Source organism: Orcinus orca, chromosome 11 (assembly GCF_937001465.1).
Source record: "Orcinus orca chromosome 11, mOrcOrc1.1, whole genome shotgun sequence".
NCBI classification, from domain to species: Eukaryota; Metazoa; Chordata; class Mammalia; order Artiodactyla; family Delphinidae; genus Orcinus; species Orcinus orca.
The window spans coordinates 41121195-41145881 of NC_064569.1; the positions used below are offsets into that span (position 1 = coordinate 41121195).

Here is a 24687-nt window from a genome sequence, read left to right on the forward strand (position 1 = left end):
CTGAAATTGTGATTTGGAAGTTTCACCTGAATGCAAAGAATTAGAAAAATTCTCCTCAGGAAAGTGTTTCCTGACTCCCTAATTTGGGTTAAACGGCCCTCTTTCATGTTCCCCCAAAGCACCTGCTGCTTACTACTATCATATCACCCTATCCTGAAAGCATTTATTCCCTAATACTATTCTTGCAACTCGTCTGTAAGTCTGAAATTATATCAAAATAAACAATTATACCGCCCCAAACACATACTAGCTATAATAAATGCCGAACATTTAATTAATAATAATTCCATGTGTTCTCTTATCATTTACAAGAACTCTAGAAGAACAATTTGGATAGCCCAAATCAGTTTTTAAAATTGCCACCAAGAGGACTTCCCCGGTGGCGCAGTGGTTAAGAGTCCGCCTGCCGATGCAGGGGACACGGGTTCGTGCCCCGGTCCGGGAAGATCCCACATGCCGCGGCGCGGCTGGGCCCGTGAGCCATGGCCACTGAGCCTGCGCGTCCGGAGCCTGTGCTCCGCAACGGGAGAGGCCACAGCAGTGAGAGGCCCGCGTGCCGGCAAAAAAAAAAAAAAAAAAAAAATTGCCACCAAGAAAGTATGAAATACTGAGTATTAAAGCACATATATAACTTCAACTTAAACGTCTTCCCCCTATGGTTAAAAAGAAGTTTGAATTTAAATTAATTTTTTTCTTATAAAATTCTTCTACAGAGAGCAAAGGCACCACAAACCATTTCACTGATTTTAGAACTACGTTCATTGTTGCAAAGGTCTCCCTAAAATTAATTTTAAGTTTCGGAGAGGAATGTCTTTGAACAGTCCTCTAATTCCTCTCCCCTTTTTTCCTCCCCCCACCTTGTATAAATAAAATCAGAGACAACATTAAGTAGGAAAAGAAGTTTCATAGAGGCAACTAGAGAAGTGTGCATGGAATCAATTGATTAATGTGAACAGGAAGGGCTTCCCTGGTGGCGCAGTGGTTGAGAGTCCGCCTGCCGATGCAGGGGACACGGGTTCGTGCCCCGGTCCGGGAAGATCCCACATGCCACGGAGCGGCTGGGCCCGTGAGCCATGGCCGCTGAGCCTGCGCGTCCGGAGCCTGTGCTCCTTAACGGGAGAGGCCGCAACAGTGAGAGGCCCGTGTACCGCAAAAAAAAAAAAAAAATGTGAACAGGAATGTTTAAAGTTGCTGCCAAAGCCATCTCTTCTCCCTGTTGATGTTTCCTCAGCCAACGTTCAGTGCCATGCTGGTGACAAAGTGGAAACTGCCAGATGTACAGGCTTTAAAAAGTGATCCCCAAGTTGTTTATTAGAGAATAAAAAGGAGCTGTGATAAAAAAACAATTCCATTTGTTTTGAAGAAAATGTAAAGATTTCCAGATCCTTCTAAAATTCCCTTTTCTCTAAAGGTCTACTTTTAAGGCTAAAGCACTTGATATTCCTACTAAATCATGACTGTTCATCTAACATCTATGCTGTGCAAGATGTTCTTCATGAAGGTGAGCTCCTACCCCTGATGACTGGGAGTCAACAAAACTGAAATATTCAGTGGTTCAAACAGATCTAACTGCTGTCTGAACCCTACGTATTTTAATAAGGAATATTACTAGCCATTTTTTAAAATGAGAAATTATTACTTCCTCTGTTTTTCCATTCCAGGTCAATAAAGAAGCACCAATTTCCGAGTCTTTCCATCAGGATATACATCTAATTAATTCCAAAACTCAATTTGCCCCCACTGGGGATGATGGGAGAGAAACAGCTTAGAAAAGCCATGTGAATTTCTAAATTATAATTGAGGATGTGAAGTTTGGAATTATTTTTTCAATTTGAATAAAAAATAATCCTATTTTTCTCTCATTAAAATGAATTTGATATAAAATGACAAAATGAAAAAAAGGTTGGAGACAGATTACATCTACTTCCTGACAAGAACAAAGCGAAAAGCCCCTCTGGTGTTAGTATAAGAAAAAGGCCTGGAAACTCTAATACCCTTTAGTTTAAGAAAAAGGCCTGGAAACTCTAATCCCCTCTACCTAAGTGAGTAATATTTCGGTAAGCTGAAAGTCACACAAGCACACCCAGTTCATAAAGTACAAACAGTGTTGCTATTGTACAATGTGCTTAACACACATCAGATCCTCTCTCTCGCTCTCTCTCTCTGGCACAATGGCCACTGAGACAGACTGTTCATGTTACTGACTTTGTATTCCATAGTAATAATCTCAAAATTGGAGACACCTCCCTTAGTCTACCAGAGAACTACAATTTTCAGCTCAGCATCAAGTTTGCTACTTCCACCTGAGTTAGACTTTTGAAAATCTGTTTGACGGTTGAAAGGAAAACCTGACATGGAGAACATCTAATGATAAAGAAAGAAGAGAAAGAGAAAATCTTAAGCAGCAAGAAGAGGAGAGAGGGGGTAAGATAAGGGGAGGAAGAGTACAGTTGATAATAAAACCGGCTGCCTGGGTGTCAAAGACGATAACAGTGGGGAGAAACGTGGCCAGGCTGTCAAGAAGTACTGAACTTTTAGACAAAAATATCACCCATCAACCAGAGACTTCAGAATTACAAGGGCCCAATTAATACCCGTTAAATAGAGCTCTTCACTTTCTCTGCTCAGAGCTCTGAGGCTTAGCCAGCTTCAAATCTCCTTGACTGCTCACACACCAGGGTCACTAATATCTTACTTCCAGAAACTATAACTTGGTCTTTGTTCCTCCCGACTCTCACAGTGTGAGGCTTCCCCCGATTTCCTCCCAACCTGAAGTTTACAGCACTGCATTTCCCTTTCGCGGCCCAACCTGGCCTCCTGGCGTGACACATCTACCCCGGAACACAACTCCGAGCTCTGTGAAAATTTCAAAGACCTCTTTACAATGAAGTAAGAAAGTCTATTAAATCAGTCTATACCCACTTCTTGCCTCAGAAAAAAAGTGCTTTGCCCTTATACTTGCTTAAGTAGCTGTTCTCTGGCAAATGTGAAGAAAGATTATTATTAGATTACATTCAACTTATTTATTCCAATGACAGATACTGGCCCCCCAATGCAGACTGACCCTAACAATTTTAAGTACATATCTTCCTCAATGTTTCTTTGCTTAAAGCAAAGAAAAACTGTCTGTAAAGACAGACAATACATATAAGATTCTCCAGCCTCATACATGCCTCCTTCTGCTCTTTGGAACCTGCTACAAGTTCAATAGTTAACGTGTAGCCTCCTTTCATTACCTAGGAATTTTAATAGACGCTTGATTGTTAGTGATAAATGGGACCAAAACAAACAAAAATAACCCACACAAGATGACCTATTAGCAATAAGCACAAAGACAAGCCTGAGAACCCTAATTTCCTAATTTAAGTCTTTACTGGGAACTGGTCCTTACACTAAAAAATGTAAGTTACTCTGACCTTAAATTAAAAGTGGAAGACTTCCCTGGTGGCACAGTGGTTAAAAAATCTGCCTGCCAATGCAGGAGACCCAGGTTCAAGCCATGGTCTGGGAAGATCCCACATGCCTCGGAGCACCTAAGCCCATGCGCCACCACTACTGAGCCTGAGCTCTAGAGCCCGCAAGACACAACTACTGAGCCCACGTGTCACTACTACTGAAGCCCGCGCACCTAGAGCCCATGCTCCACAACGAGAAGCCACCGCAATGACAAGCCTGCGCACCACACGAAGCCTAGCCCCCGCTCACCACAACTAGAGAAAGCCTGCGCATAGCAACAAAGACCCAACGCAGCCATAAATAAATTAATTTTTAAAAAAGTGGAAGAGGAATTAGACAATAAATATATTTTTATCATCCCTGGCCAACTGTTTTATATTCCATTCTGATGTTATTATAGTTCATAATACATTGTTGTTTTATTATATCCATGATATTCCTGATGATACCCGGAGGCCTTGTCTTTGTGTCTCCAGGGGCCAATAAATGTTAATTGTTCAATACATGTCTGTTAAATTATCAAAAGAATAAATGGCATCGGATGGGTGCGACAACAAGGATCTAGGACTTCTAACTCCTTACATTTGGTACAGTCAAATACTCCCTGCCTCTTCTTTTCCAAAATATTTTATTAAAACCAGAGGGACTCACATGATAAAGATGACAACAATATTAAGGCAAAAGGTCTTCCCTTTCTGCCTCAAACACTCAACTCTTTAAAGGTGTCACTCCCTGTCCTTATTAAAGCACAGAGGTTTCACAAAGACACTGTCCTCCACTCTCACCAAGCCAACATCCAACTTTCAACCTTATACAAGTACTAAACTATCTTACTCCAAAGCTAAATAACTAAACTCACACTATGTGTACTTCAGTCAAACTAGGCCAGCAAGACTGTGCAGTAAGCGATGTTCTTTTTAGTAAACTCAAAGTTTCTCATTTTGTGATTAGTTCCCAGTAATGCTACCTGTATAAACAGCAGCTTTCTTGGAAGGGAAGAACTGGAAGACAAAAAAGTCTTCCATTAGAACCTTCCGGACAGTACCAAGAGAATCTGAGAGGGACTTTTAAGCTCACAGAAAGGGCATAAGTATGGCAGCAGACATACACAGTAAGGAAACAGGGAATAAAGATGTCTTTGATTCCACAGCACCCACCCAAGCTCTTAGCACTATAGGTCAAGTAGAAAAGATGCTGCTTTGTATCAATAGATACGACTCTCTAACCTCTAACCTTCACTTCACTGAGTCAAAACTGAACCAAAGCTGCTTAGGAGCTCTGTGGAGTATTCCAAGGGATCACCGCTGATTTCCTAACAGTAGAGGAAGATTAGATTAGAATTAGAATTAGAATGGGGAAGATTAGAAGCTTCCCCATTCACTACCAGAAGTGCTGCCAGGCTGCCCAGAAATTCCCCGCCCAAGTCCCAGCCATCCGGGAAACATGAGAAACCAAGAATGCTGTAATCATGGCCTTTTTGGTATTGGGTCCAAAAAAAACTGTGTCTAGGCCAAGACTGTAAATGAAATATCATCCAATGAAAAACTAAACAGTCAAAGAAGTTTTCATTTACCCAACACAGCTATCATGGACAGACCCAGTACTGTATAGAGGAAGTTTCCAACCTTATTTAATGATAAACACCCAGCAGAAAACCTCTAGTCACACGTTAACTCTACTATAGCCTCAGATCATGAATGACGTGGATGGAAAACAGGCCTAAGGGTTCATTGGCAATAGGCTCACAGGATTTTGAAGAAGGATAAGTAATAAGGTCAGAATTCTTTTAGTGTGGAATCTTTTAGGGGGAAGAAGGTACTTGTAGGTAATAATAAAACTCTTAAATGCCAGGAATTGTTCTAAGCACTTTAAGAATATTAACACATTTAATACTCACCACCAACTCTTTAAGATTGATATTATCAACCCCCATTTTAAGTATGTGGAAACAAAAGAACAAAGAAGCACCTTGCTCAAAGGTTTACAGAGCCAAGAAGTGCTGCAAACTAGTCGGGGTTCAGATTCCACTGGAGTCAAGGTAGAAACACAGTGTCCCCTGGTTTCACCAATATTCACTAGAATTATGACCTCTGGAAACCCGTCTCCTCTTGCCTCCCCTTCCATATAATTTTTGCTTTTGCTTTTCACTTTAAAGAGATGTCACATTCCCTTAACTTCATAACGCTCCTTTGAAAGCAGTGCACGATATGAGAGTATCTTCACTTGACACACAGGAAATTCCAAGCCCAGGTTCCCCAACTTCTCCCCCAATGATGCTCTTTGAAATAATCTGATATATGAAGGGAATTTGGGGAAACCAAGTGAAAATGAACCCAAAGGCGTAACATCAAAAAAATTAGCATAGCTTTAAAAGCAGGGACATATGAAACCAAACAAATGGAGAGCTGCCACCCCACTCACATACCGTGCACAATAATGCCCCCTACAAAGGTGCCTGGAGCCTGGAGGCTGCACAAACAGCCCTAAAACCAATCTACACACAAGTACTCAGCGGCCTGCCCAGGCCCCTCACACGAAGGCGCTCCCTGGATGTCGGCTGAAGTAAAATGAATTCTTTTGTTGAAGTGGGGCGAAGGGAAGCCCAGGGAGCAGACGGGCGCCAGGTCTCCGCAGATAAGAAGGCGGCCGCGGGGACCTTGCCCCGTGGCCGTCGGCCTCTTCCGCGGCGTGAAACGGGGTCAGCGCACCGTCGATCACGGGTCCCGGCCCCGCGGCTGGTCCGGCCGGGGGTTCGGCCATTTCTCTTAGGCCGCGAAGGGAAAGGGGTGAGGCCGCTGCAACCTCTGGCGTTTTCTTCCCGCCCCCCCGCTCCCTCCTCTCGGTCTTCCTTCGAATAATGCGGCTCCATCTGGACCCCGCGCCCAGGCCCTCAAAGCCCGTGCCGCCCCTCGCAGCCCCGCTCGGCGCCCCGCACGCCCCATTCTGGCCCCGGCGCCAGCTCCCAGGGCAGCCCTCCATCCGGGGAACCCGGGGAAAGCCGGGCGTCCGCGTGACCTCTGACCTGCCCTGCACCCCACCTTACCGGCTCAGCAACCACCTGACAGTCTGTCCCCGCGCCAGATGCTCCATACCCCTGGAACCAGTGCCACGCCAACCTACCCCCTACACGCCCCGCGATTGGCCGACAGGACCGCAGCTGCACCTTCCTATTGGCTGGATTCTCCGTATTCCCCTCGGCTGCCGGCGAGCAAGGCGGGCCGACGGCAAATTCCGGGGCTCCGCCCTCCCCAGGTCAGGCTGGAGGCGGGGCCACGGCGGCCCCGGCGGGAGCTGTCTCCTGCAGAGCTAGTGCTCGCGCTGGTCCAACCCACAGTGTGGGTTGGAGTCTTCCACCCCGCTGGCAACCTGCAGACACGTAAGTTTCCTGCTGTAATTCGCCGCGGCCTCACGTTAGGTCCTGGAAATCAAGATCATTTCTTCTGAGACGCGGCTCTGTGAGAGATACAGCTCCATCCTACAAAGTATAGCCACCTGGCAGGACCATTTCCTCTCGGCCCCAGAGCCACATCATAGTATCTGCTGCCCCACCAACAGCACCCCACACCTGGGAGGAACCGCGAAACATCAGCTAGTGCAGCCATTTCGGCTGCATCAGTTGCCCTATTCCCAAGCTTCGGTAATGAATTGTTTTCCGCTCTCCTACGCAGCTGCCTCACTTCTTCCCCCAAACTTTATTCTCCATCTACCCAAAAGTAGTCCCACTCCATCCGCAGTTTCAATCTCACATACCAGAGTCTTTCTCTGAAGATGATGACCAGACTTGTGGTGCTTTAGAGTGGAGAAAATAGTCTGACTAACCACCCTAATTTTCTACAATGTCGTTTAGAGCTAACAGAAACATTCTTAGACACCCCTCTCCCCGCGCCCCATATCGCCCCCATAACTGCTTTCATTAAAGGTAACCAAGCTTATCTAACCAAGTCATAGGCCTAGAGAGGAAAAGCATAAACCCCTCCAACATCTTTCTTCCTGTAAAAACTGCTAGGAGAAATTTTTATTAGTTGGTAAAAGAGTCCAAGAGAAGAGGAAAGGAGAGTAAACTGCAAAAAGGAAAATCCAAATAAAGTACAAAGTAAAAACAAATTCAAGGACCCAAAAAAACTGGGCTGAGCTTCATCAGTTATCTGGTACAGGCTAGTTTCCATACAGAATTTCTCCTAGAGAGAAAAGAAAATGCACAAATTAGTTCTGAGAATCTCTCTACAGCACATATGGGGAGTTTCAGAAAGGCTTGATGAAGTCCCTCCAGACCAGAACCTTTCCTTTGGGAACTTCTACTGCAACTAGAAAATAACATGGCTGGAGCCATCCTTCTCTCGTTCCAGGTCTGCTCAGGTGGGCAACTTCCCTGGGCTGTTGCATACTTACTTGCTGGCTACTTACTTAGCTCTATGTGTGGAGCTGCCTCCTTCTTAAGCTGTTTCTTCATTGTGCAGGCTGGGTTTAACTTTTCCCAGTGCCGGCTCCTGTCTCCTGCCTCTATATATGCAGACAAATGTGCCTCCCTTGGTTAGATAAGGGCACTTTAGGCTGCTCTGGGCAGCACATTGTTAAAGACACCGCATGGAATTTCAAGAAGCAAACCACACCCTTCAAAGCATAAATTTCATCTTTGACCTCTCATGAAAAGGGAAGCATATATACCTGCCACTCCTGGGTATTGATGAACAATGAATTGCATTTGAAAACTTTTATTCTAAGATTTCATCTCTGTCTCATTTCACAGGAGCTAGAGGCAGGCCTGTGTGTGCCAGTGGTTGAAAGGGGTGGAGAAAAAGGAATTGCTTTCCTTCAGGACGCCACTCCCCTTGGAGGGAAGCTGGTTTGGGCACTTGAACCAGGGCTGCATGTGCACTAGGACTCTGCTCCCCTGAGATGTAAGCTGAAACCAATTAACCCCAAGCCTGACAGTCCAGATATTTTCCACATAGGTATGTGCAGCACCAATGCAATTATAGGCAGTCTCAGAGTATGGGTGAAAATGCCAACCAGTCCATCCCTTGGGATCGGAAGGACCCGCTGGCATCAGCCTGGTCAATCAGTGATCCACAGGTGGACAACAAAGCCACACAAACCCAGGACTCTGTTCCTGATGTCAAAGGGAAAAAGAAAAAACACCTGAGACTGACAAAAAAAAAAAAAATCCAGAGCAAGCCAGGATTTCTCAATCCAGGAAGAGAGGAGCTGGAAAAAAAAAGGGGGGGGGCGTGGAATTTGCCTCAGACAAATATAGTTTAGTACGCCAGCTGGAGGCAAAGCTGGAAAGGAGAGGCATTGGAGTGGGGTGAGGAGAATGGGTAGGATACTGGAAGGAGGACCTTGCTGGCTTCAGGAAGTTTTCTGGTAGTTTTAAGGAAAATCTGCTTAAAAAACATATGCAATAAATGTGATAGAAAAAATTACGTTAGAATGGAAAAGAAAGAAAAGCAGCAATCAATTCATATCCATCTTCTAGCAAGAGGCTCTAGTGCCTACACAGAACAGCCATAGAGTCAGTAGAAGGAACTATGGATCTTCTGTCCTCGACCCAAGATGAAGATCTCTTCATTCAAGTACTAAAAGTCGTCTCATTACAACTTGACCTATCTCTTTGTCCTTGTTCTACAGCAGACAAGTTCCCTAAGGCAAAACTGCCTTAGAGGGCTTCCCTGGTGGCTCAGTGGTTGAGTGTCTGCCTGCCGATGCAGGGGACACGGGTTCGTGCCCTGGTCCGGGAGGATCCCACATGCCGCGGAGCGGCGGGGCCCATGAGCCATGGCCACTGAGCCTGCGCGTCCGGAGCCTGTGCTCCGCAACGGGAGAGGCCACAACAGTGAGAGGCCCACGTATCGCAAAAAATAAAAACAAAAAAAACCGCCTTAGATTGGGGCTCAATTTGTTCCCCTTCATGGGAAAGTAGAAGAAAAAAAGAAGAAATATGAAATCACCCATGAACTAACCTGTTGCAGGAAAAGGCCCTATTTTGGTTTAGGACTTCCAAAATAGGAATGCATTTTACAATGAGACTCTACCATAGCCCCCTCTATTGCCTCAGGAATTGCTCCCAACGTACACACTCCACTCTTTCCTACTAGATCCCCACTGTTCACTTATAGTAACTGACAACATTAATGGAATTCTTATTATGTATCAAACCCCATATTTAACACGTTATAAACAGGAATTAATCCTCGCAATAAATTTGTGAGGCAAGAACTGTAATCTTTATTTTGCATATTAAGAACCTGAGTCTAAGGGAGGTTAAGTAACTTGCCTAAAGACACACAGCAAGTTAGTGACAGAGCCAGGCTTTGAACACAAATTGGTTAGATGCAAGAGCCAGCACTCCAACTACCATACCATAATGCCTCCATCTTACACACCTAAAACAATTCCCTTCCATTCAAATCTCTAGCTCGGAAATGATCTCTTTTATAAAATCCTATTAATGTAAATTCACTGAGCATTCCACATTACCACGATAGCCAACTGATTTCTAAATAGATGTGAATATGTATCTGCATCATGTGTGCTCTTTATTTAAATAGGAGACTTTTCCTCCCATAGTCACCTCCCATCCATTCTCCAAGTATTCTTTTTCATGCTTTTGTTTTCCCTGAAACAACTGTCTGAAATTCACTCCTTCCAACCCTCCCTTTCTGTCGGAGGACGCAGGCAACAAAAAGTGCCCATCAAACTGAGAAAGCACCTCGAGACAGAAAAGCAAGGCAGGCAGCTCCATATAATCAATGGATCAGTTTATTATATGGTAACTTACTCACAGGGTGGGATTGGGCAAATAACGATCCAGAGGCATTCGCAACTGCGCTCCACACCACCAAAGGGCCATTGGGACAATTTTACAGTTAACCTAGGGTGTGGGGGTAGGTGCTCGAAACAGGATGTGCATTCCTAAGCCAAGATTTATGAATGGGTAACAAGTCTCGAGGGAATACATCAGCGAAGGTTGTCGTCATTGTTTGGGGACCAACAGAGCATCGGGGCCACCTGGTCCTAATGATTATAAAAAAATATCTATTAACTACAAACCACTTGGTAACAGGGAAGTGATTCACGGCACAGTACAGTCCTGGGTTGGGTCAGGGGAAGGAGAAGAGGAACTGTAAGGGTCAAGATGGCGTCAGTTACGCTAACAGCCATATACCTTCCTTACCTGGAAAACTCATTATTGTTGTAGTTACTGCTATTGTTATAGCTTCCACTAAAATATCCCCGTGTTGGAGCATTCCCTGACTCCTCCAGGCAGCATTAGCTCTACATTCTGTCTGCTACCCAAACACTCCTTACTCTACTCTAGCCCCAACTCATTCTGAATATATTTATTGAAAATAACTACACACCAGGCAGAGGATGGGTGGTACAGATACAACACAAATAAGATAAGCACAGCCCCTTAGTGGGTTAATATTTGTGTGCTTTCTTCTCCCACTAAAATGTGAACTTCTCAATAGGGGCGATTATCTTATCTTTGTACACCAGGTGCTAACAAAAGCCAGATACATAGGAGGTGTTCCATAAATATATTATCCCATTTTTTAATATGTTATGGCTGTCAGGCAATGAAGACAAATAACTAGGCTATATCTGTTTATATTTATGTTTCTATTTCCAAAATTGAGTCTTCCTCTATCCTGAAAATATTCTTCCCTGTGATAATGCTGGAATGCACAGGAAGGATCCCCTTTGAGAAAGAAGGACTTATTACCCCTGTTTGGAGTGGGGATGCTGCTGGCCTCAGGCCTCACGTCAGGCCCCTTTCTCAGGCAGCCCACATCAAATGACTGATCTATGTGGGAATGTAAAGATTCATCCCTCTCATCCCAACCGGGACAGCTCTGAAGGTTGGCTAAGCCTTTATCCTGTATCACAGCTCAACTTCTCCTGTGCAGACTGCTGCCTTCCCTTCCCTTAGTGTCTATCCCAAGATCACTTCCTAATAAACATACTGCCTCCATCTTGGAGTTGGCTTCCCATCCTACTACTTTCTGTATCCGGAAATTAGTGTGTCTGAAAAAGTGATCTGCACTCCTCTACTTCCTTAACACTCATTTTTCCACCATTTTGTGATCCACCCTAGAAATTACTTTCTCGTTAGCTAATTGAGATCATCATTGCCAAGTAGAGTCAGAACCCACGAACTCTTCAACTTTCTCCATATTTGAAAGGTGCTACCATTCCACTTACAACTCTTTCTTCGGCTTCCATCACACTCTGCTCTTTGGGTCGTTTGAATTGCTCTTTCCCTACTACCTTCAACTGGGACTTTTCTTCCTCCTACTCCTTACATGTAGGCATTCCTTAGGTTCACTCCTTTGTCGTCTTCTAATTCGAAACAATCTGTCTGCAGTTTCAACGTAATAATACTGGGGACCCACTCAGCATTAGAGACATTCATGGGACAGGTTAGAGTAAAAAGAACAGCCTCTTAAGGGTAAAATAGACCTGGATTCCAGGTCAAGCCAACTGAGAAACCATGGGTAAATTATTAAATCTTTTTGTTCCATTTCTTTATCTGAACTGGGTACAATACCAGCCTCATAAGGATGCTCGCCATATTTTTTATTCCCCAAATGCACCAATGTTCTCTTTTCCCTTCCTGTCTTTTCACATATTGTGCCTATGCTGCAACATTCTTGCTCTGTCCATCCTTCATCTAGCTAACTCCTACTCACCATTGATGTCTCACTTTAGATGTTCCTTCCTCCAGAAAGGCCTCTGTGATCCCAATATCTGAGTGAGGTATGTCTTCTGTGACACCCTATAGTGTATTCTTCCCTTTCCCGTAGCACTATCCCATGGAATTGCTTTGCCTGTTTGTCTCTAATCCTCTTTGAGGGCCAGGACTTTGTCCTGTTCACTCCTGTATCCTCAGGGAGGACTCCAAGGCTGGCAGCATCCCTTCACAGCCCCAGCACCATTTCACCTTCCAGAGGATGAGTCTTGAGGGCTATTCTCTGTAGCCTCTTTCCCCGAGCTACAGCTGCCACTTTGTCTCTCTTCCCGGATATCCAGCTGGAAAGTCAACATTGCTGTATCCCAAACTATCCTCCTCTCTACTCAGACCATCTTGTTCTTACAATCTGCCTATATTTGCAGTTTCTGGGGCTTGAAAATGGAAAGTTCTCATGGATTCCTCATCCTCCCTCTCATCAAACGATGCCATGACTATAGCGTATCTGCACAAGGTCAGTTGTCCCTGTCTATTTCAGCTGTCACCTTCCTGCTTAGGCTTCCACTCCTCTGACCTCAACAACCTCAAGGTCCTCCTGATCAATCTGATCTTTTCTCTTCCCCACTTAGAAACTTCCAAAGGCTCCCTATTGCCTACAGAGAAGAGGAGAAGGAAGGGGAAGAGAGCACACATTAACTGAGTGTTAATGCCCACATTATCAAATTTAAATACAGAATAGATTTTTCGTCTGACATTCAAGGTTCCCCACACCATGGTTCCAGCCTTCTTTCCACCTCACCATCTCTCCACCATGTAAACCCTTCATTACAGTTGAATTTCATATTCTCTCCATCCTGAACACAACCTGGGCTTGCCTGACCCTGTGCCTTGGCTCCTACTGTTACCTCCACCCACACTTCGAGTATTGAAATCCTGTCCATTTTTCAAGACCTAACTCAAATGTGACCCACCCCTTAAAGCCTTTCCTGATTCTCTCAAGCCTTTCCTGAACACAACCTGGGCTTGCCTGACCCTGTGCCTTGGCTCCTACTGTTACCTGCACCCACACTTCGAGTATTGAAATCCTGTCCATTTTTCAAGACCTAACTCAAATGCGACCCACCCTGATTCTCATGGGATGTGACCTCTTCTGCTCCTGAATCTTTGTGCTTTTTTTGGCTCATATTTTTTCTTTTACTAATTATTTGTTTATTCTCTAATTTCTGCCACTAAGTTGTGAGCCTCATAAAGACAGTTGTACATTAATTTTATATCATTTACTGCACCTATCACATCATTAGTACTTAACAAGCATTTGAAATATTGAACTTTGGCTTGGATTTGACTTTATATATATATGTGATCTATAACAGTGCTTTTCAAACTGGGTCTCAATACATGATTGGATTATGAAATCAATTTAGTGCATCACAATCAGAATTTTTAAAAAATGGAATAGGAAGTATCAGAGACTGTCACAAGTACTAAGGTAGGTATTATTTTGTGAAACTTTATTTTAATAATGTGTGTGTGTGTATACTGGGTTGATGTAAAATTTCTTACTGTAGTAGTCTAAAAAAGGTGGAAAAACACCACTGTAATACATATGCATTATTTCAGCCAGCTGATTACAAGCTCCTTGATGAGAGAACAGACCTGGCAAACTCTACCCTTGCAATCTGTGAGAGCCAACCCTCCACACTGAACCCCGCTCATTCCAGGGAGCTGCCCTAGGGATTAAGACTCAAGGCAAGGAGCAATGTCCTGTCTTTAAGAGAGTTTCTCTTCTATTAAGAGAAAGAAAAAAAAATCAGGAAGAAACTCCACAGATACTTAAGAAAGCAGCTGAAGAGCCACAGACTAGGCTTTGAACTTAGAGCCAAATAACTACTTAGAGTTCTTGCTCTGCTATTTATTAGCTGTGTGTTGTTGGATAAATTGCTTGATTTCTCTGAGCTTCAGTTTAGCCTACTAAAAGAATATACCGTTCCTCACATACTCATACTAAAATTAAGTGATACAACCACCTAGAGGGGTGGGATAGGGAGGGTGGGAGGGAGACGCAAGAGGGAGGGGATATGGGGCTATATGTATACGTATAGCTGACTCACTTTGTTATACAGCAGAAACTAACACACCATTGTAAAGCAATTATACTCCAATAAACATGTTAAAATAAATAAATAAAAAATTTAAAATATATGTGATACATATATACAAGATTATTTTGTAAGCTATATAAATGTTCAAAAGTTTTAAGTAAAAACCTGCATGTGTCATTTAGTAAACAAGTGAAAATTGATGTAGTACAGCTAAATGTGCATTAGACATGATTTTCTTTCCTTTTTTTTTTTGGCTGCATTGGGTCTTCATTGCTGCGCACAGGCCTTCTCTAGTTGCAGCAAGTGGGGGCTACTCTTTGGTGTGGTGTGCGGGCTTCTCATTGTGGTAGCTTCTCTTGTTGCGGAGCACGGGCTCTAGGCATGCGGGCTTCAGTAGTTGTGGCTCGTGGGCTCTAGAGCGCAGGCTCAGTAGTTGTGACACTCGAGCTTAATTGCTCCACAGCATGTGGGATCTTCCCAGACCAGGGATCGAACCCGTGTCCCCTGCATTGGCAGGACGATTCTTAACCACTGCGCCACCAGGTAAGTCCCATAATTTTTTTTTTTTTGGCCACTCCTCACAGCTTGCGGGATATTAGTTCCCTGACTAGGGATCAAACCCGGGCCTGGTAGTGAGTGCCGAGTCCTAACCACTGGATCGCAGGGAATTCCTTTGTTTCGTTTTTTGATTACTAGTGATAGAAACCCAATTCAGAATGATTGTGTTCAAAGCAAACTGAATCACTCACCTAACCCAATGGTATAGCTAGCTTTGGGCAGGGCTTCAACTGGGGACTCAGATAATATCAACCAAGCTGCTGTCCACTTGTCTCTTTCTTTCTACCTCCCTCTCACTCTGGGCTCTACTTCAGTTCCAGGGCGGTTTTATTCTCAGACAGGTTCCGCCTGCATGGTGGGATGATGGCCACCATCTGCTCTGGGCTTGATGGAATCCTCCCCACCAGCAGGAAGAGTATCTTTTCCCCTATTGTTGCAGCAAAAATCTCAGGGCTCTGTCTGACACCTAGTTTGGGTTACGAGCCGAGTCTCAAACCAAAAATAGTGGCCAGGGGTGCCTGGGACACGAGCTGACCCTTGGAGTTAGAGGGTGAGTCACCTGGACTGAAAAAGAGATTGGTGAGAAGTCTTCTCAAGAGGTGGGGTCAGAGATTCAGAATGACCAAGTTTCCAAAGCTGAATAGGGTTAGTTTAGGAAGACATCTCGGTCTCTTCTATTTAATGTCACCATACAACATTAGAAAAAGGACACACAAACACATATGTTTGTTCCATTTCATTTGATTGCATTCATTTCATACAGCGTTGAGGATCTACTATGTGCCAGGTACTGTTTGGACATGGGAAAATAGCAGTGATCAAGACATACAAAGTTCCTGCTCAAGGAACTTACTTTCTGGGGACAGGGGGGCAAATAATGAACAAGTCAGTAAGCATATGTCAGGCAGTGATAAATTCTATTTAAAAAATAAATTTAAAGAGCAAGGTAAGGAGCAGCAAGAGCCAGCCGTGGGAGGTAAGGACTATTTCAGAGGGGCTGGTTAGGGGAGACCTCACCTTGAAGGATAAATCTGACCGAAGTGAGAGAGCAAGTCACATGAATAGCTATCTGGAGGAGAACTTCCAGGCAGAGGGAAAAGCAAGTATAAAGACCCTGAGACAGGGCCAATGAGTTCCCCCTGAGCAATACGTGTGCATTTAGCAACATACACATTTGCATGTGTGTGTGAACATATTAATCCTTTATTTTCCTACATTAGAACATTTCATAGTGATATTATGAGAGTGATATTAAACTCCAAAATCCATGGAGTCTTTCTAATATTGACTCAGCTAGGTAAGACATTTAGGAATCTTGCTGAATATGCAGATGTGCCTGGACTGAGAGTACCTTGAAGCAGGGGCTTCCTTTTTCCCACAGAATCTGAACCCAGGAGAAGCTTAGTGAATGGTGCAGGTGGAATAACGAGCCATGTGCCACAAGAAACATCAAGGCTGATGGCAGAGATCGTGGGTGACCCTGCCAAAGCTGGGTGGGGAGACCCTCTCTCCAGGAGTGTCCTCACCTCTGTCCTTTTGGTCTAAGTGCTGTGGACGTGCCCGGCAGCGCAAAGTGGCTCCTGAGGGTGGTTCCTACTGATGCTGGGTAAAGGTCCCCTCATTCAAAGACTAACACGAAGTAAAAATTCCTCTGATCTTCAGCCTCAGCAAGGGTTATGTTGCCTAGAAGAGGAAAAGCTTGGGGTGGGGCATGTGTGTGGCAGGTGGAAGGGAGTGGAAGAAGTCAGAAGGCAAGAGACCTGCCCTCCCTAACTGGTTGGTAACAGTTTCCCTGAACTTGGAACCCCTATAACCTATCCCTACTAGGCACTGCTCTTCACCCAGCGATGCTCTTTTCCTTGAATTGCAGTGACTTCTGACATGTTTGACGTTAATTCTTTACTGTCCACAGTAGCTAGATTGGTCTACCTCTTCTTTATTGTCATAAAGATATGTCCTTTGTTATCTGCTTATATTAATCTCAGAGTATGAATTCTTAGACCATGTTCATGAGCAATACATTCTAAATTTAGTTCAGTGTCTACCTTAATTGCTCATTGCAAGCTGGCACTGATAAAGGCTTTTTGATGATGAATAAGACTGCAATGATTACACTAGAAATCAAAGACTACTTCTCGTACTTGGGGATTCTGCTCCTCTGGAAATGCTAGCCTCCTCTCTTACAAATCTTCTCTCATAAATTGGTTTCAAGCTGAGCTTGCCTGAAACCTTCCAGTGTGATGATCAGGAGACCTGGGTTCTCCATTAAATTCACCAACAAATTCTATGTGACTCTATGTGCCTCCGTTTCTCAATCTGCTAGTGCAAGACAAAAAAAAAAGGCTCACAGGGCTTGAAGGTAGGGGAGAGAGGTAAAATAAGAAAGTAGATGTGGAAGGACTTTAAAAGTAGGACATAAGGGGACTTCCCTGGTGGTCCAGTGGTTGAGACTCTGTGCTCCCAACGTGGGGCACCTGGCTTCGATCCCTGGTTGGGGAGCTGGATCCCACATGCTACAACTAAGAGCCCACATGCCGCAACTTAAAAGATCCCGCATGCCGCAATGAAGATCCTGTGTGCCGCAACTAAGACCCAGCGCAAGCAAATAAATAAATAAAAATATTTTTTTAAAAAAAGTAGGACATAAGGATCCTGCCTCAAGTCCACACCTCCTTTCTTTCAGGGCCAGCCCTCTCAGAAACTCTTCTTTCTCCCCACAGGCATAATTCTTCTTCAGGAGCCTTAGGTTCTTTGTGTAAAGTAGGAAGAACCGCTTGTGTATCATCTTTTGCAGAGATTCCTCCCAGTGACTCCTTTTACCGCATCTCTGCCACTTGCTTCTTCTTTACAGGCCTTCAAAGAGCTAGTTTTCTAAGCCTGGAGCTTCATTTATATTCCCATTCTGTTATTTCTAGGAGAAAAACTCAGAAGGAGGAGGTAAGATGCCTAGAGTGCCTAAGATTTCTCACTAGAGAGAAATGTGATGAAGAATCAAATGGTGAGCCCCAGAAGTTTCAGAAGACAGAAAAGGAACAGGCAAAAATAAACTCCAGGTGAATGAAAGACCTGAAGTTGTAAAACAAAACAAAACAAAACAAAACCTTCAAAATTATCTGAAAAAAAAATAGAATATCCTCATGATCTAATTTCTTAAATTAAGAAAAAGCAGAAGTATGAAAAATGGACAATTTTGATAAAATTTACTATAACAAATATTAAAATCTCCTACATAAAAGACATCTCAAACAAGGTTAAAATACAAGTGACAGACAGGGAGATGGGGAGAAGGTATCTGCAACATACATGTGTATCAGAAAAAGATGGGTATCTGTAAAGGACTCCTACAAACCAACAACAATAATAATAATAAAGAAGAAGAAGAAGAGAAGCAACTCTATAAAAAAATGGACAAAAGGCAGGAATAGTCAATTTCCAGAAGAAGAAATCCAAATAACCGATAATACATAGAAAAACCTACTCTACCTCTCTAGTAATCAGGGAAATGCAAAATAAACTGACAATGAGATTCACTTCACATCTACTGGATTAGTAATAACCTGAAAGTCTGACCATTTTAAGCATTGGTGAGGATGTGGAGAAACTAGGACTCTCATAACCTGTAACTGACACAATCACTTTGGAGAGCAACTTGACAATACATATTTACTGAGGTTGAAAATGCACATATCTTTTGACCCAGAAACTCTACTGCCTTACAGCAGTGTTTTTCAATCCATTAGTAGGTCATGAAATAAATTTATTGGGTCACATCCATCATTTTACAAAAATGAAATAGAATAGGAAATAGAGTGCATTTAGCAAAAATAGGTATTATTTTGTTAAACTTTTATTTCATAAATGAACTGGGTCTTGATATAAAATGCATTTCTTATTGTGAGTTACACTTAAAAAGAAATAAAAACACTGTCTAAGAGAAACTCTCATTAATAAGGACAAGAAGGCATGTTTGAGGATGTTCCCTGTGATGTAGAGTTTGTAATAATGAAACACTGAAAACAAAGTACATGTCTATTAGCAGCAAATAGATAAACAAATTGGAGTGTATTCATGTGATGGAACACCACACAGAAGCTACAATTAATGAACTTGTTCTATATGGATGAATTCTGAAAAGAAGTTTGAGGGGAAACAAAACAGAAAAATGTCACACTAAACCAATTATATGAATTTTTAAAACATATAAAAATACTATATCCTATATATATATATATATATACCACAAGTAGTATATGGTACACATATTTTTTTAAAGTATTAAAAGTGGACTGGTATAAAAGGGATGCCTAAAGGAAGGAAGGGAAATGGAACTTGGGAGGAGAAAATAGGTATGATGTTATTTATTCATTTTGGGTGGTGGACACATAGATGAATGTAATAATATTCTTTGTTCTTTTCCTTTAAAAAAATTTTTTAACACATAAAAAATAAATGGAATTATAAAGTTTTTAATCTTGCTCTGAGATGCAATAAAATAAAAATTGCATTAACCATTGGTTATTAAAACCCTTTGGGGAATTCCCTGGTGGTCCAGTGGTTAGGACTCTGTGCTTCCACTGCAGGGGGCATGGGTTAGATCCCTGGGTCTGGGAACTAAGAGCCTGCATGCCGCGAGGTGTGGCCAAAACAAACAAAACAAACAACTCTTTCATCCCGCGATTTTTTTTCAGTGCCTTAAGAAGAATAATCTGCCCCACATCAGCCTGTCAAACTCAATAAATTAGTATCTAGAGGTGGCAAATCACTATGTTTATTATCTGTACTAGCAAAAGAGATTTATCTTTCCCTGAAGCTTCAGTCTTTGCTCTTCACACATGCTGTTCCCTCTTCTCAGAAAGCCCTTCCTCTATTGTCTGCCAGTCAATCTCCCAATCTGCCAGTCATCTCCTCCATCATCTAGTTCAGACCTGACTTTTCATGGTGAAGCCAGAGGCTGAGACCTATCTGGCTGTGGGTACAAGGCCACACACCTCCCCAGGCCTCTCCCAGATACTCTCGCAGTTTCCCTCCCCCCACAGGAAAGTCTGAGGTCGACACTGAATTGGATATCCTTGCGCAGCAGGGGTTAAGCAGTTTGGGACATGGAGATTAACATCTAAAATGAAAGGGATGGGCCAGAGGCTAACCCTATTCACTGCATATGGTTTTCAACATATGAGCTCTATAAATATACATGCAGACAAAATTAAGTAGATGACCTTCTTTTCTCTCCCTTCCCTTCATCAACTCCTGGGGATGAGCTTCTCCTCCTCTTCCTCAAAAAAGAAAGTCTTCATGGATGACCCCACCACCACCAGAATTTAGCAATTTACTACTCCTTCCTTTAACTTTCACTGTACCTTGACATTTCTCTGTTATAGCATCTATCACATTAGAGCTCAATTATTTTTGAATGTCGATCATCTCTACTAATCCTCTGAGTTTTTTGAAGGAAAGGCCTGCCTCGTATTTGCCTTTATTTTCCTGGAACCTAGTAGAATGGCTGCAGAGCAGGCCCTCAGTGTTTGCTGAATTAATAGCAAATGCTGATGACAAGCTAAATGACGCACAGGTTTGGGGAGCTCAAATTGGTTCCCACTTATTGTACCACAAAACTGGAACCACTTAAAGATGGTCATCATTTGGGGGCAGTCTGATGGTTTCTCACTATCTCTTCTCCAGACCCTTGTAATAACCTTACTGGTATCCTTAACCTCCCATCTTTTCCCACTCTTATACAACCTGGAGGACACTTCTCCAGGCTAGTTTTTACAAAACATCCCTTTCATCTTGTCACTCCCTTGGGCAAAATGCATTATGATTCCCTAATACCTTTCAAATCAAATCCAAATCCCTAATCTTCACACATAAGTCTGCCCAAGCATCCTCCCTTGCTCTAGTATTCCAAACGTATCTCCCAATCATTTTATTTTAATATGTTCCTTATCAATTAATACTGTATCTTTTTTTAATTGGAGTATAATTGCTTTACAATGTTGTGTTAGTTTTTGCTGTAGAACAACATGAAAGAGCTGTATGTGTGTATATATATATATGTGTGTGTGTATATATATATATATATATCCCCTCCCTCTCGAGCCTCCCTCCCACCCCCTCTCCCAATCATTTTATAGTGTGAAATATACTGGAGCTGGAATCTATCTGTCTGACCTCTGATTTATTCCAATCAATAAGAACAATGCCTGGCCTGGGGGAGATGCTCAATAATTGTGGAATTAATGAATAAACAGACTATTTCTAAAATATAACCATTTGTTTCAGCCAAGCTAGTTTTCTTTTTGTTCTCTGCAAGCTCCTATCAGCCCATCTTTGTGTCTGCTAATACATAATAAACAACACCTAATAAAATGTACTGCACATTTTAATATATGTGCCCAAATATAAGGCAATCCTTGTTTCCCCAAAGAGAAGAACTAAAAAAATAGTTTTTGGTCAACCTGATATACATGAAATAGTCATATGTCTACTTTAAATAGTTACTAATTTAGTGAAAATTTAAGTCTAATACTATTTAGCAACATATATTTTAAATCATTTATAAAGTATTTAGATATAATGCTTTTTCACTCAAATTTCATAACAATTTAATTCAAATTATCAGTGCCTTCATCATCATTCAAGTCACTTTTATTGTCAACTTGCTCAATTTGCAGATCATGTCATCCTACGTATATCTGAATTGTTTGAGGACAGTTGTTTTTTCCTTTTTAATTCATGCTATGCTTGCATATTCCTGATATCCAAAATATAACCTCTTTCTGTTGCTTTTTTTCTGTTGCTTTTAATATTTATTTATTTATTTGGTTGCACCGGGTCTTAGTCGCGGCTCCACGGCTCCTTAGTTGCGGCAGGCGGGCTCCTTAGTTGTGGCATGCTCACTCTTAGTTGTGGCATGCATGTGGGATCTAGCTCCCTGACCAGCGGTTGAACCCCGGCCCCCTGCATTGGGAGCACGGAGTCTTATCCACTCCGCCACCAGGGAAGTCCCTCTGTTGCTTTTAAAACGCTTATTAGTAACAATATCTAACACTCAAAACTGTGAGGTCCTAAAAAAATAAATAAATAAAATAAAAAAAAAAAAAAAAAAAAAAAACTGTGAGGTCCTAACCCCAGAATAATTAATTAAATCTGTGTTAAATTTTTTTCCTTTTCTTTTTTTCTTTTTGCCACACGGCTCGGCTTGTAGCGTGCAGAGATCTTAGTTACCTGACCAGGGATTTAACCCAGACCACAGCAGTGAAAGTGCCAAGTCCTAACCAATGGACCACTAGGAAATTCCCTCTTTTGTTTTTTTAAGTGATTCCATCCAGTGACCTCTATACGCTTGCAGAACTAGCATTGACTGAAGTTATCTCAGGCTGCATCCTCCCAAGCAATACCTTGATTCAAAACAAAATATCATATATAAAAAAAATCAGACATTGTGGACTATAATAGGAGACTTTATAAGAACACAAAATATAAGGCAACTTCCTTTCTGAGGAATTATTTTGAGAGGAAAAACAGTACCTTATATTCAGGTATATAAGGTATTTATTAATTTAATAAATATTTAATGAGCACTGCTTGTGTGCTAGGCACTGTGCTAGGAACTGGAAATACAGTGAGCTTAGAATCTCACAGGGAAGACAGTCATTAAATGTATAATGCCACAGTTAATTAATTATGATCATTTAAGTACTATAAGGGATAAGTTTAGATAGCTACAAGATGAGTAACTGGGGAACCTAGGTCTGTGGGGTTAAAAGTCTCCTATACCATGCTGTTTATGTACAGTGCAGCAGTAATTCACGTGCCCAGTCAGTCTGGGTTTAAATCTTGACTCAAACCTTAAGTAGGTTATTTAACCTCATTTTCCCCATTTATAAAGTGGAACTAACAACAGTATCTACCTTATGAAGTTATAGTGATGATTAAATGAGTTAATACTTTTAACAATGATGGCACTCAGTACCTGCTCAATAAATGTTAGCTATTGTTGCCATTTCAGCTGAAACCTGAAAGACAAGCCAAGAGGAAGGGAAGAAGGAAGAAACTCTAAGCAGAGCGACATGTGCAAAAGCCCAGAGGCATAAGGTTGCCTGGCCTATTCTAGAACCGAAAGGCCAATGTTCCTTAGCATAGGAAGCTAAGGGGGACTCACTTTGTTACAAAGCAGAAACTAACACACCATTGTAAAGCAATTACACTCCAATAAATATATTAAATAAAAAAAAAAAGAAAGCTAAGGGGAAAGAGATACCATGAGATGTGAGGCGAGGCTGGGAAGGTAGGCTGAGATCAATTATGCAAGGCCTTGTAGGCCAGGATAAGGAGTCTGAACTTTATCCTCCAAGTCAGAGGAAAGTTGAAAGGTTTTACAAAAGGGAGTAACAAGCTTAGATTTGCAACTTCAAAGGCGGTCTCTGGCTACAGCATAGAGAACTGGTTGGAGGGAGGCCAAAATAGATGAAAGGAAAACCAGTAAAGAGCCTACTCTGGTAATCTAGATTAGAGGCTTGTCGCTTAGACTAGGGAAGTGGCACAGAAGAGAGAAGGAAGCTGGATGATTGAAGAAACAGAAGACAGAACCAACAAGGCTTAGTGTATGTATGGTAGGGTGAGAGGGCATGGAGGGAGAGGCCCTGAACAGTATATAAATATTTGAGGAAGAAATGAATGAATTTCTGTGTTCCTGCCATATTGTTTTACCACATGAAACGTCTTCCTTCTACTCCATCCTTCCAGGCAAAATTCCTTCTCGTTTCCTCCACAAAACTGTCTGAATGATCTTAGCCCCTTCTTTCTGGGAGTGTTCTAGAATTTTGGAACTGAACTTCTTTTTGGCCTTAAGAAGCGGCATGTGGAACTTCCATGAGGAGGGATTGAACCCGTGCCCCCTGCATTGGAAGTGCGGAGTCTTAGCCACTGGACCACCAGGGAAGTCTTAGAACTGAACATTCTTGAGAAATACATTGAGGGCTGTTGAGAGAACTTAGAAATTGTCTGAAGATGGAGATGATGTTTTAGTCAACTTTCTATCCCACCCACTCCCATATACCTAATACTTATAGAAATCCACCCATTTATAGAACTTTTCCTCTGAATACATGAGTGGTTCAAGCATAAACAGCCTATGCTAACATAAAGCTCTGTGACCCATAAAGCATTATACAGATGTGGGAGCTTTCACAACCATTTTCTTCTCGGGTCTTCACAGAACTCTTATAAAATAGGTACTACTATAGAGGAAATAAGCTCATAGCTAAAGTGACATGTCCAGGGCTTCCCTGGTGGTGCAGTAGTTTAAAATCCGCCTGCCAAGGACAGGAATAAAGACACAGACATAGAGAATGGACTTGAGGACACAGGGAGGCAGAAGAGTAAGCTGGGACGAAGTGAGAGAGTGGCTCAGAACTCAGAAATATTTCCAATTCAGTGTCTATTCTCCAAATTGAGGCAGGACTATGTCCCATTTTAGCAGGAAGTGGCAAGAGCCATCGTCGCCCAGTTTCCTGAATTAAAACTGAACAGGACTTTGAGGGGCTCAAGAATACAAATCCTTTCTGTGTCCCCTGTTTCTTGTTTATAGGATACAGACTTCATTCAACCTCCTTGACCTTCCTGGAATTCCAAAGCGCAGATTCAAACAGTTGCTAATCAGGAAAGGGAGGGGATGCAAAAACAGGGGAGAAACAGTCAAATGGTGGTTCAGCCTTGGGCAGGCACCTGGTTCCTCCTCAAGGAGTGTGCATAACTGTTTCTTGTTTATAGGATACAGACTTCATTCAACCTCCTTGACCTTCCTGGAATTCCAAAGCGCAGATTCAAACAGTTGCTAATCAGGAAAGGGAGGGGATGCAAAAACAGGGGAGAAACAGT

General features: G+C 42.5%; 1 protein-coding gene across 4 annotated transcripts in view; it reads right to left on the bottom strand.

Moving 5' to 3' along the window:
* SLC11A2 (solute carrier family 11 member 2) overlaps positions 1-24687 on the bottom strand; it is a 51532-nt gene that overhangs the window by 24995 nt on the left and 1850 nt on the right. Inside the window, exon 1 of one of the 4 annotated variants that reach the window (XM_049694117.1) lies at positions 6500-6636. The exons of 1 other annotated variant lie outside the window; for it this stretch is intronic. The gene's annotated coding sequence lies outside the window, so the exon portion shown is untranslated. Of the gene's footprint in view, positions 1-5881; positions 6243-6499; positions 6637-24687 lie in introns of those variants that run through there. 2 more of the 4 variants (XM_004274325.3, XM_049694118.1) reach the window with 2 other exon arrangements.